Here is an 11,737-nt window from a genome sequence, read left to right on the forward strand (position 1 = left end):
AAATAATCATTTTTTTCATTTATAAGAAATTGGTAATAATTAATTAATAATTAATCAATTTATTAATAATTGATTAATGTATAATTGATTATAATTTATATATATATTAATATATTAATTATAATTGTGATTATAATTTATTTATATTAATATACAATTACAATTAATTATTTTTATAATAATTATTGTAAAATTAATAACTATTTTTTATTATAAATTATTATAATAATTATTATAATTATCGATTATTAATTTCTAATTATTTTAATATTAAATATAATATAATTTATAATTTTACGATTCAAAATATCCAATTTTTAATTCTTTTATTTAAAATACTGGAAAATAAAATTTTGTTATTTAAAATCGTTTATATATTATATTTACTATAATTAATTTTATTATTTATTTATTATTTTGGTTATTATAGTATTGTTTATTATTATATTATAATAATTATTATTATTATATTATTATTATTATTATTATATTATTATTTTTTTTTATTATTATATTTATATGAAAATACTAAAAAAATCTGTTTTTTTATTGTATTATTAATTTCATTTACTAATTTAATTATTCATTTTAATTTTTTATTTACATTATTTCATATCTTTATTTCAAAAATTTTTTTTTTTTTAATTTATATTATTTACTACTATTATATATTTAATTTTATAATATTATTAAATATTAATATTCTTTGTTTTACCATAAATTTAAATAAAGTAAAATTATGAAATAATATTATTTTATTAAATTTTTTATCTTTTTTTTTTTAACACAAAGTCTTACGAAATTTGATATATATATATATAAGTTTCTATATATCTGTTTTGTAAAAAACTCTATTTTAATTAAATTAGAAATCTAATATGTGAAAGAGAAAGAAAAAAAAATAAAAGTAAGTATATATATGAAATAAAATATTGCAAGCTCAGAAAGCACAATGCAGTGCAGAGCGTAAAATGTAATGCTTAGTAAATCCTCTTTTTTTCGCCTGGTGGTTATTCTTCGAGGATTTCTTTTTCTAGATCCATGATATTCTGTGGAAAAAAAAAGATGGAATCCCCAAGAGCTTCTATACCCACACCTTTCAATTTCTATTTCTGTTACTCTAACCTCAATTCAAAAACATCCCAAGACAATGATTTAAACATGTATATATATATAAAAAAAATTTCGTGCAAATTCGTTTTTAGAAAAAAAAAAAAATATTTTTTTTCAAAATTTTACTAACCTGTAAATATATTATGGAAATTATTCTAAAAAAAAATATTAAATGTAACTTTCTTTCATGTCGCATTTGGCAACGAGTTTCTTTTTATTATTTTTCCACACTTACGCCTATTTATATAATTAATTTTTTTTTTACAAATTTTCATTAAACAGAAATCATTTCACAGGTTATTACCACAACAATGTCAAGTAATTATATATTGAAACAAAAAATAAGTTTCGAACATAACCACCAAAAGCAAGCGGACGAAAGATAAAAGGTTTTTTCGTTTTTCAAATTAATTTTATGTATATTTGTGTCTATATGTATTTCGTATATATATATATATATACTTGCATTAAATCTCAGACAGACGAGAGGATAATCTTATAAACGGGAAAGTGAGCGTTGCATTAATCCTTTCGCTTTGGATCTCAAATAGAAACGCAAGTATATACCCTTTGCGCGACATTTAATAAACTCTCCCTCTCTTACTCGTTTTCCATAAAAATTCTCGCGGAAATCCGCATTCGATTATCTTATGGAATTACAATTAGAACTTATCCCCACTTTTCTCACTTTGATATGGAAAAAGAGATTTTTTTAACGCAAAAAATGCTCGGGATTATTGTAGAAGAAAAAAAAATCACTGGGAATTAATAGGATAATTAAAATCACGAATTCACTCTATAATAGGGATATGATCTCTACACTGAATACATTTTGATACCACATATTAACGTAATTGAATTTACATCAAGCAATTATCACGACAATTGTAAAATTAATATATCACTGCGATTATATCTGATTATTATTTTTATTATAATTATTATAATTATAATTATATAAATTATAAATAAAATAACATACCTTTGATAATGGACGAGTTCATCCTCTGGCCCTGCTGCCAGTTTGGAAAAGAAATTTTTTGAAGTTGGCATAAGTGAAATAGTCCAGTTTTTGTTATCTTGGGTTGGCACTTCTGCTGAATGCAAATGGCGTCGTCTGACAGTTGAAGAAACATGTGTCAAAAATATCATTTTGTTTAATATATTAGTAGCAAACGTTAAATTATTGATATTTTATAAATTATCGATATTATATTAGTTTATTGTCAGGCAAAAAGAAAAAGTACAAATTTTTAGAGAACACGAATGATTATCATCGGAATTTTAAGCAAGAAAAAAAGGTAAATATATAGAATTAAAATAATAATATACATTTTTTATTTTCAATAATGAATAATAAAAAAATAGGAGAAAAACGAATTGATAAAAAAGAAAAAAAATTGATCTTCTGTTGAAAGGGAATTTTTTTTTCATATATTGGTAAAAGTGAAATAGTTTAGTTTTTGTTATCTTGGGTTGGCACTGCTGCTCATTGCAAATGGCGTCGTCTGAGAGAGTAGAAGAACAATATATTTTGTTTGATATTTTTTTTCGTGTTAAATTATTATCACCGTAACGTTAATTATAAATATTTTACGGTAATTAAGTTTAATTTTATACTAATTATCGATGTATCATATATAAATTAATTGACAGGCGAAAAGAAAAGTATTTAGCTAATTTATTTTTTTTGACACGAAAACATAACCTGGAAAGATTAGCAGTGCAATGTCAAATAGGTAAATAATTCAAATAATAATACAAATTTTATTTTATTAATTATTGATAAAAAAAAAAATTTGGGAAAAACGAATAAAAAAAATAGGCCAGAGTTTTTTCATATTTGTAGAAGTGAATTTTTTTTTTTGGAATTTAGATTGGCATTACTGTTCATTGCAAACAGGGTCGTGACAACATATTTAATATAAGTTCTTTTTAATAATTACGCTAATTATACATATTTTTGTTAAGTGCATTTTTATATGAATAAAAATAAATAATCGAAAATGCATCAGTTTCGTTGTAGCTGTAAAGAAAACTAATAAAGTAAAAATCAGGTAAAATTTTTTTGACAAAAAATATTTTGGCATTATGATTTGTATATATTTTAATTTAATATTATCGCCGACAGATTTTAATTTTTTTATAAAAATGATATAAAAAAATTTATTAATAATTGGAAGAATAGTTAAATAATTATGAATAAAAAAAAATGGCTATACAATTAAAAATAGTTAAAAAAATTTCGAAGTTGGCAGAAGTGTAATTTTCGTTTAGGTTGTTAGCACTGTTCCACTATAGTGATAACATTGTAGAAAACTCGGTTAACTTTTGACTGTTACAGAAATATAATTCGTGAAAAATAAAAAATATAATCTTAATTATAAATTACAAAAATATATTTCAACAATTAAATTCAGTTTCATCTTAATATTAAAGAGATTAACTAATTTTTGTTGGTGAGTGACAGAATTTGTAATATTTTGTAAAATTTGATAACGTTTTCAAATTTAACCTAAAAAAAAAAAATTCATCTCATTTTTTTTTAACTCAACCAATTTCGTTTCGATTTTACCGGATATTTTTTCCATCGTATTTTATAGAGAGGAAATTTAAAAGCAAAATTTAATTAATATTAAAATTTATATCGTATATTTATTTATTTATTTATTTACAGAGATAAAAGATGGAATAAATTCATCAGAGAAGAAAAAAAGAAAAATATCGAACAATGCTAATTATTTCGGCGTCAATTCTTCTCAAAACAGGTAAATATTTTTTTACAAAAAACTAAAATTTTCAAATATTAAACATTTTTTTTTTTAATCTGAAAGTTTTAATTTTCTATTCATTATTATTGTTATTATTTTATTTATTTATTTCTGTAATAATTGAAATTTTTTTTAAATTTGATAAAATGATTTAATATTTATTTTTAAAAACTGTTTTTTGAAAAATTTAAACAATTTCTTTTGTTTATTTGTTTTTACAGAATTCAAACTTAGAGAAGAATTAAATAAAATTCATATCCATAAATGAGATGACAAAATAATGACGACAACTTCTAAAAAATCTTCAAATAAGTTAGTTTCTTTTTTTTTATTGTAAATATATATTAGTATAAGTTTTTTCTTATTTTGCTGCAGTAAATTTTATTTATTAATTATTAATCGCTTACAAAATTTATAATTTACACAGTTTTTGATTAAAATTAATCAATTAAATTAATTAATTTAATTAATAAGTAAATTAATTAATTTAATTAATTGTTCAATTAATTACATTTATGTTATTTTAATTTTGTTTTCAGAAATTTTTGTAAATTATTTAAATTTTTTATGTAAATTAATTTGTTTTTCTCGATTTATAGGTGTTCAAAACGAGAAGGATGGGTGTTTGTTGCGGAGCTGCTCCTGGAGGAGATCTTGCATAGCTGAGTCGCAGTTCAATGTATGTTTAAAAAATTTTTTTACCCTTAATTTTTGTATTTTAAAATATTAATTGATTTTTTTTAGCAAAATTTATATAATTAAATATTCAGAAATAATAGGTAACAACTGTTGAACATTTTTTTGTAAATTATAAAAAAGTTCCAGTATTTTAAAAAAATTTTTTAAAATAATTTAAAAAATTTTAATTTATAAATAATAATAAAAGATGTTTGAATTTTTTTATTATTAAAATGCATGGCTTTCAAAAAATATTCCAATAAATTATAAAATATTAATATATTTAAAAGAAATAATAATAATTATTAAAATAATGTAATAATTGATAATTTTTAGGATTTTAAATATTTTATTTTAATATATCATTTTATATATATATAATATATGTATTTATATATATTTTTTTAGGCAGTTGATCCAGTAGAGGAAAAATTTTTAAAGAGAAGCTTTGTTGTCATCGTACCTTTTACACGACGCACAAAATTCCACATTTTAGGTGAATATTTTACAATATTTTTTCACAAATATTAATAAATGCAATAAAACAAAATAGTAAAAAATTTGAATATAAATTTTTAACTATTTTGTTGATTGAATATCAAATGTTAATATTTATAAATATTAAATATATTTAAAAATAATTGATAATATTGAGGATTTTTAATAGTTCTTTAAAAAATTGGTCAGCGACTTTTATTTAAAATAAAACATTGGAAAAATATCAAAGAGCTGAATTAAAAAAAAAACAAATTCGGACTGTCGATAAAAAAGGAATTCAATATAATTTTCCATAATTCTACAAAAAAAAAATATTTTTTGTCACTGTCAGGAAAAAGTCAGGGATTTTTATTTAAAAAAAAAAAAAAAAAAAAAAACTGGAAAAATATCAAAGAGCTAAATTTGTTTAAAAAAAAAATCAAACTTTTGGAAAAAAATACACAATTTAAACAAAAATGTTCACATAATTAAAATAGAAAAATATTTATACCTAATCAAAAAATTATTTTGTTAGTTTTAGGAAAAAAGAAAAAATTTTGTTTAGAAATCAGGGAAAAAATAAATTAAATTTCAATTTCAATCCTAAATAATTAATTCAGCAATTAATTGTGTTTATTGATAAAATAATTGTATAATTTAATTTTTGTTAATTAATTAATTAATTAATTTTTTTTTATTTTTTCAGGTCCTTTTCAATTTTCCAAATATTTGACAAGACAAAGAAAGGATGTGGATGAAGAAAAGTGGTCCCAGCGTACAGTTTTTTTTTATAAATTTTTTTTTCTTTTTTCTCATTTTTTTTTTATAAAATTTTTTTTTGTGCTCCCAACCTTTCGCAGAAGTGCGAGCAAGAAAAAGGGATCTTTGGGAGTTGACCTGAAGCGCTCGAGAAGTGGCGATTTTACTATTGTCCCAACGTGGGATTCGCCGATCGGTGAGTCGTTTTTTATTTAACCCCCTTCCTTGTTTAAAACAGTTAATTTTTTTATTTAATTAAAAATTAGATTCATAAATTGAAAATTAATTTTACATTCTTAATTTAGAAATTTTTGAATTTTTTTTGACTTTAGAAATAAGTAAATATTGATTCAAATAAAATATTAAAAATTAAAAAACAGGGAAGGAATTTTGACAACATAGTGACACCATTGACAAAATTAATGTTCAATATTTATAATGTTTTGTAATTTTTTTTATTGAGTCAAAAGTAATTTTCTTTACAAAAAAAGTAATTTAATCTAAATTTATAAATCTTTAAAATAAATAAATTAATTAATATTGTTAATAATTTTTCATATTTTTTGTATTTAATTTTAAAAAGTTAAAAGTTAATGCATGTGGAATTAAAAAGTTTTTGATATTTTTTTTTTTAATGATTGACTAATTAAATGTTTTCTTTTCAGAAAAGATCGCTCAGGTGACGGTTATGTCACGGGACGTTAACCCTAGTGTAGGTCATTTTGCACCTGGGCGATATTATTTTCGTTTCAAATAAATCTATAGATAGGGAATATGGGGAAAATAGTAAAGAAAATTTTTCGTTTTAAATATAGCTGTAGGCAGGAAAATCGGGAAAAGTAGGCAAAAAATTTTTTTTTTCGTTTTAAATATAGCTTTAGGTAGGGAAATCGGGTAAAACAAAATGTGAGTAAAAATACAAGTAACTGAAGTACCAGTGAACATTTATTTTATTTAAATCTTTTATTTTTTTGTCACTATGTTGTCTTATATTTTAATTTTTTGTAAATGTTTTTTAAGTGTTTTTTTTGTTTTTTGTTTAATTGGCCATTATTTTTAGTTGAATCATCGTGGTGAGCAATAAATTTCTTTTCAATTATGATAATCATTTATTTTTTCAGGAATATATAATTTATTTTTTTAATTTATTCATTTAATTATTTAGTAATTTATTAATTTATTAATATATTTATTATACTACATTTATCATATCTGAAAATTTTATTACTGTTATAAAAATTAAAATTATTTATCTCTACTCCAATTAGTTAACATTTTAATTAATTTGATATAGGTATTTTTTTAACACTTTTATAAATTGATATTTAAATTACACAAAATGTTAACTATTTGAGAATTTAGAGAGTACTTCGAATTTTTAATTGAATCTAAATAACAAATTTTTTTTACTTATCTGCTGTTGCTTTGTCGGGTTTTTTTTTGTAAATTTTATTATGCACTTATTTAATCTAATTAATTTTTTTTTTTTTTAGAAAAAATTACTATAAATTGAGAATATATTTTGATTTTAAAATTTAAATTCCACTGTAAAATGTTTTTTTCTTTCTTTTTTTCCCGCTGCTTCTTTTTTTCAACTGAAATTCACAAAGGCAGTTTTCATTGACCCGGTGCATTTGAAATTGTCGATTGTTTCAAAAGACAAGTCAGGAACGAAGCAAATTGGCGATTGAGTTTCATGAACAATTTACTTGTCCTGACAGTACGAAACGCTCCAAAAAATTTCCATTTCGTTACAAAAAAAATAAAAAAAAAAAAAAATTTACCCTCAAGCGTTTGCAAGCGATTCACTCTTTGATTTTTTTTTTTTTTTTGTTAATTACGTACACGATTTTTGTTTTTCTTTCTTCATGATCAAGCACAAAATCGTGTGAATGATACTAATCTCGTTGGTCATCGAGGTGGAAGTCAGTTGTAATGAATAAAAAAAAGCACTTGAACGAAAAGTATTTGTTTGAAAATAAACCAGTTCTTTTTTTCTCTTTGTTGGAGAATTTATATTTCAAAACAACATTTTGATGTTGGTTATTATTATTTAAAAAAATAACCTATAAAACGAACCTAAATTAAAATAAACCTAACCTATAATTTTTTTTTTGAATAACATATTTTTCTATAATAATAAACTTAACCTACAATTTTTTGCTTCCTTTCTTCCTAGCGCGTTATAAAAAAATCTTTTTCCTACAAAATTTTTTTAATCGTATACGACAATAGTATGATGATGAAAAATTCATTAGACAACAATAAATGAATTGATTTGGAGATGCTTCTTTTTTTTTTTTTAAGTGTACATCTTTTTTTCGCCTGTATGTGTATTTGTAGAGATAGGAAGTGAGTTTTAAATTTCATCGTGGAATTGAGATCGCTCCTCTTCATTATTTAAACAAGCGCAAAAACTGAAGTATCAGCTACCACGCGATTCATTCAGTGAGTAGTTAACCAGGGGAAAATTCTATCGATCTAAAATTGTAATGATGGCAATTTCTTTCGCCCCCTGTCAGCTCCCACTTACTTGAAACTCCATTTATCGTGCAAGAGTGCACCCCCATATCGTTGTTAACTGGCTCAACATTTTGAATGAAAAATAAATCTAATTGTTAATACAGTTGTCAGAAGTATACCTAAATTTTTTTTTTAATTTCTGTTTACTTAAATAAATAAAAAATTTTAATTTTAAACGATTTGAATTTCCCGCCTTTTCATATATGAGGACTATCGAATTCAGAGTTGCCAATGACCGGTTAGTTTCCATTGTCCCCACTTGCCAAAATCCCCACTGTCCATTTTGTCATAATTCTCGTCAACTACCGCACTCTGCTCTAGTGAAAATTTACTTACTTTATAGTAACTTTTAATTTTAACGATAAAGTCAACACAACTATTAAATATTTCAGTAATTAAATTAAAAAAAAATAAAAGTTATTGATTAGTAATTAAAGTTAATAATTAATTTTTTCCAGATAATCCTGACATGGTGGATTTCAATTTTGAAAGGAGATAAAAAAAGTTATCGCAGTGAAGAAAAAAAAGGTTTGTTTTATATTAATGATGAATAACAATGAGCTTAACTGCTTAATAATAATCTAAATTCGGCTACTACTTTTCTAGTAACAAAACAAAATTATTATTCGTAATAATTTTCGTCAACTACCGCACCCTGCTCTAGTAAAAATTTAGTAACTTTATAGTAACTTTTAATTTTAACAATAAAATCACTAAATTTCCACTAGAGCAGGGTGCGGTAGTTGACGAGAATTATGACAAATGTCGAGTGGTGACAGTGGAAACCAATCGACCGTCACCAAACCCAACTGCGCTTGCGCTATTACAACTCTCTCATTGGTAGAAAAGGGCGCTTTTATTTAAAATACTTTATTACAAGAAGTAGTTTAGAAAACAAAATTTCTCGAATATCGTGATCTAATAATGATAATAATAATAATACACTGAAAAAAAATTATTTGATTCAAATAATCGTTTACTTGACTATTATCAAATAAATATTTCAATTAATAAAAAAACTATATTTGGCTTAAGTAAATATTTATTTGTTAATAATCAAGTAACCGATTAGTTGAATTAAATAAATAATTTTTTCAGTGTAATGATAGTAATAATAAAATTTAATATTTAATTACAAAATTAATAATTAATAATTTTTTTTATATTTTTGTATATCGTTATTTGCTATTAAATAATTTTTTTTTGATATTTTTTCAAAATTTTCAATCAGTTCACAATTTTTTTTTTTTATTTACAAACTTTTTTACGTTCTCTATATACAATTAATGACTTAAATAAAAGTATTTAATTGCATAAAGGCAATAATTTATTTTTCTTTTTATTTCTCATCTATTTAGAAAATTAAAATATTTTAATTAAAAGAAAAAAGAAAAAAAAAGAAATGCTAATTTAAAAGAAAAATCCTTATAAAAATTGTGATTAATTTCGTGTTTAAAATTTTTTTTTTACTGCTTTCAAGTTTAGAACTTGAGGGCTTTTCGTTTGATGAGCAAAAGACTTTTCGTTACTCATTCATGGAAAAATTTGACAAACTTTTCCCCGCGCGCAAGCTTCTGAAGAGAAAGTTTTTTTTTTTTTTTTTTTTTTATTTTTTTTTATTTTTAGTTTTCTTTTGGTGCACACCGGGTGAATACCATGAAAAAAGTCATTAGCGAAAAGTTTTAAGTTTGTAACAGAATTACATTTTTATTTTGAGATTCCTGCGATAACTTTTTCCGCACACAATTCAATGAGATTTTTTTCCACTCAAAGAAAGACGTTTTGAAAAAAAAGGAGGAAAAGAAAAAAAAAACTTTTAATTAATGCAAATTATGTATTTTCCTTAAGTTCTCTTTCATGAAACTTATTCATTCTTTTAAATTGCTTCGTATTTTCTCTTTATAATTTAAATGTACGTTAAAATTTATTTTAGAATTTGAAAAAAAGTGATAAAATCAACAAAATTTTTTTTAATAATATTTGATAATTATTTTTTGAAAATTTATTATGAAATTAATATTTCATTTAATATTCCTAATAATTGAATATTCAATGCAATTTATTGTTTCATATTTGCCTTTACTGTTTATTTAATAATTCTATTGAATCTATTATTGTAATATTGATATTTAAAATATTCATATTAAATTAATTACAATATATGAAAATTAGTTTAATAATTTGAAAATCAAATGACAATTTAATATAATTAATATAAAAAATGCGGAAAATTAATTCAAAAGGTATCCGAAAATTAAAAACGAAAATTGATTATACCCTATACAAGAGGAAATTTTTTTTTTCAACTTGAATTTATTAAAGCCCATTGAACTCCAAAGCCGTTTTATTATAGAAAAATTCTCGATTGATTTCCTCCTGGTGTGAAAATTGAGGGAATTCTTTTGTCGTTAGCAAGGTCGAGTTTTGTTTTTTTTTTTTTATATATATATAATCCACAAGAAGAAAGAAAAAGATGGTTAAAAAAAAATGAGAAAAAGAAATATCACGACTTTGATGTGCGCATTATAATGAACATTTTTTTTTTTTTATTTTTTTCCTCCCATGTTAATTCAAGTGATTTCGAATTGCTCTTGATAAAGAAAAGAAAAAAGGAAAAAAAATGCAAAGAATGTTGAAGAATTGGAATTTTTTTTTATTTTTGTAAAATCGAGAGTAAAAGTGATAAAAGCAAAAAAGCGTACTTAATTTAGGTCAAGCTATTGAATAAATGAGCGCGTCTTTTATCCACGAGTTTGCAAAAATTTAAATTCTGTGACTATTTGAATTTTTAATTAACGTCATTTATAAGGGGGGGGGGGAGGATTTTTTTTCTCCTTCGTGCGAAAATTTAAGGTTTAGAAGTTGATTTTAACAGCATTTTTCTTTTAATAAAAATGTTCATATAATTTTAAGTGATATTTGACTTTAGGAAAAATTTTCATCGATTAAAATAAAAATTAATTTCCAAAAAAAATTTTAAAACATTTAATTTTTATTATTAATTAAATTTTTTTGCACTAAATTAATTTTAATTATTGGTTTTATTTATTATTATTATTAATTATATAGAAATTTAAATTTTGCATTTATTTGAAAAATTGTTTATTAAAATTATTTGATTTTCTTTTTGGAATTTCTAGACTGTAAATTTCTAGTTAATCAAGCAAATATTTGTCTCAATGATAAAATATACTATATGATGATTTTTCGAAAGCAATACATTTCACTCAAGATTAGAATTGGATGATATAGAGTGAGCATGTTCGCACATTGGCATATGGGTTAACTTATTACTTCCGGTCGCGTCGCGCGTCAGGTAATTCCCTCTTTATCCGATGGCATTGCGGTCTCGGATATCAGACACGAAATACGATGACTGGATAATATGTCCAACAAATTAGTAAAGAGCTAATTAT

The 11,737-nt window shown here is 22.2% G+C and overlaps 1 long non-coding RNA gene across 1 annotated transcript; it reads left to right on the forward strand.

The window, feature by feature from the left end:
- Positions 1-4,479: 4,479 nt before the first annotated feature.
- On the forward strand, positions 4,480-5,988 carry LOC127280542 (uncharacterized). Its single transcript, XR_007842839.1, has 3 exons — positions 4,480-4,563; positions 4,971-5,058; positions 5,746-5,988. It is a non-coding gene; the product is annotated as an uncharacterized LOC127280542 (long non-coding RNA).
- The last annotated feature ends 5,749 nt before the right edge of the window (positions 5,989-11,737 follow it).

The sequence above is a fragment of the Leptopilina boulardi genome, unplaced genomic scaffold, assembly GCF_019393585.1.
Source record: "Leptopilina boulardi isolate dan_hultmark-lab unplaced genomic scaffold, ZJU_Lbou_2.1 LbouV2_248, whole genome shotgun sequence".
Taxonomy (NCBI): domain Eukaryota; kingdom Metazoa; phylum Arthropoda; class Insecta; order Hymenoptera; family Figitidae; genus Leptopilina; species Leptopilina boulardi.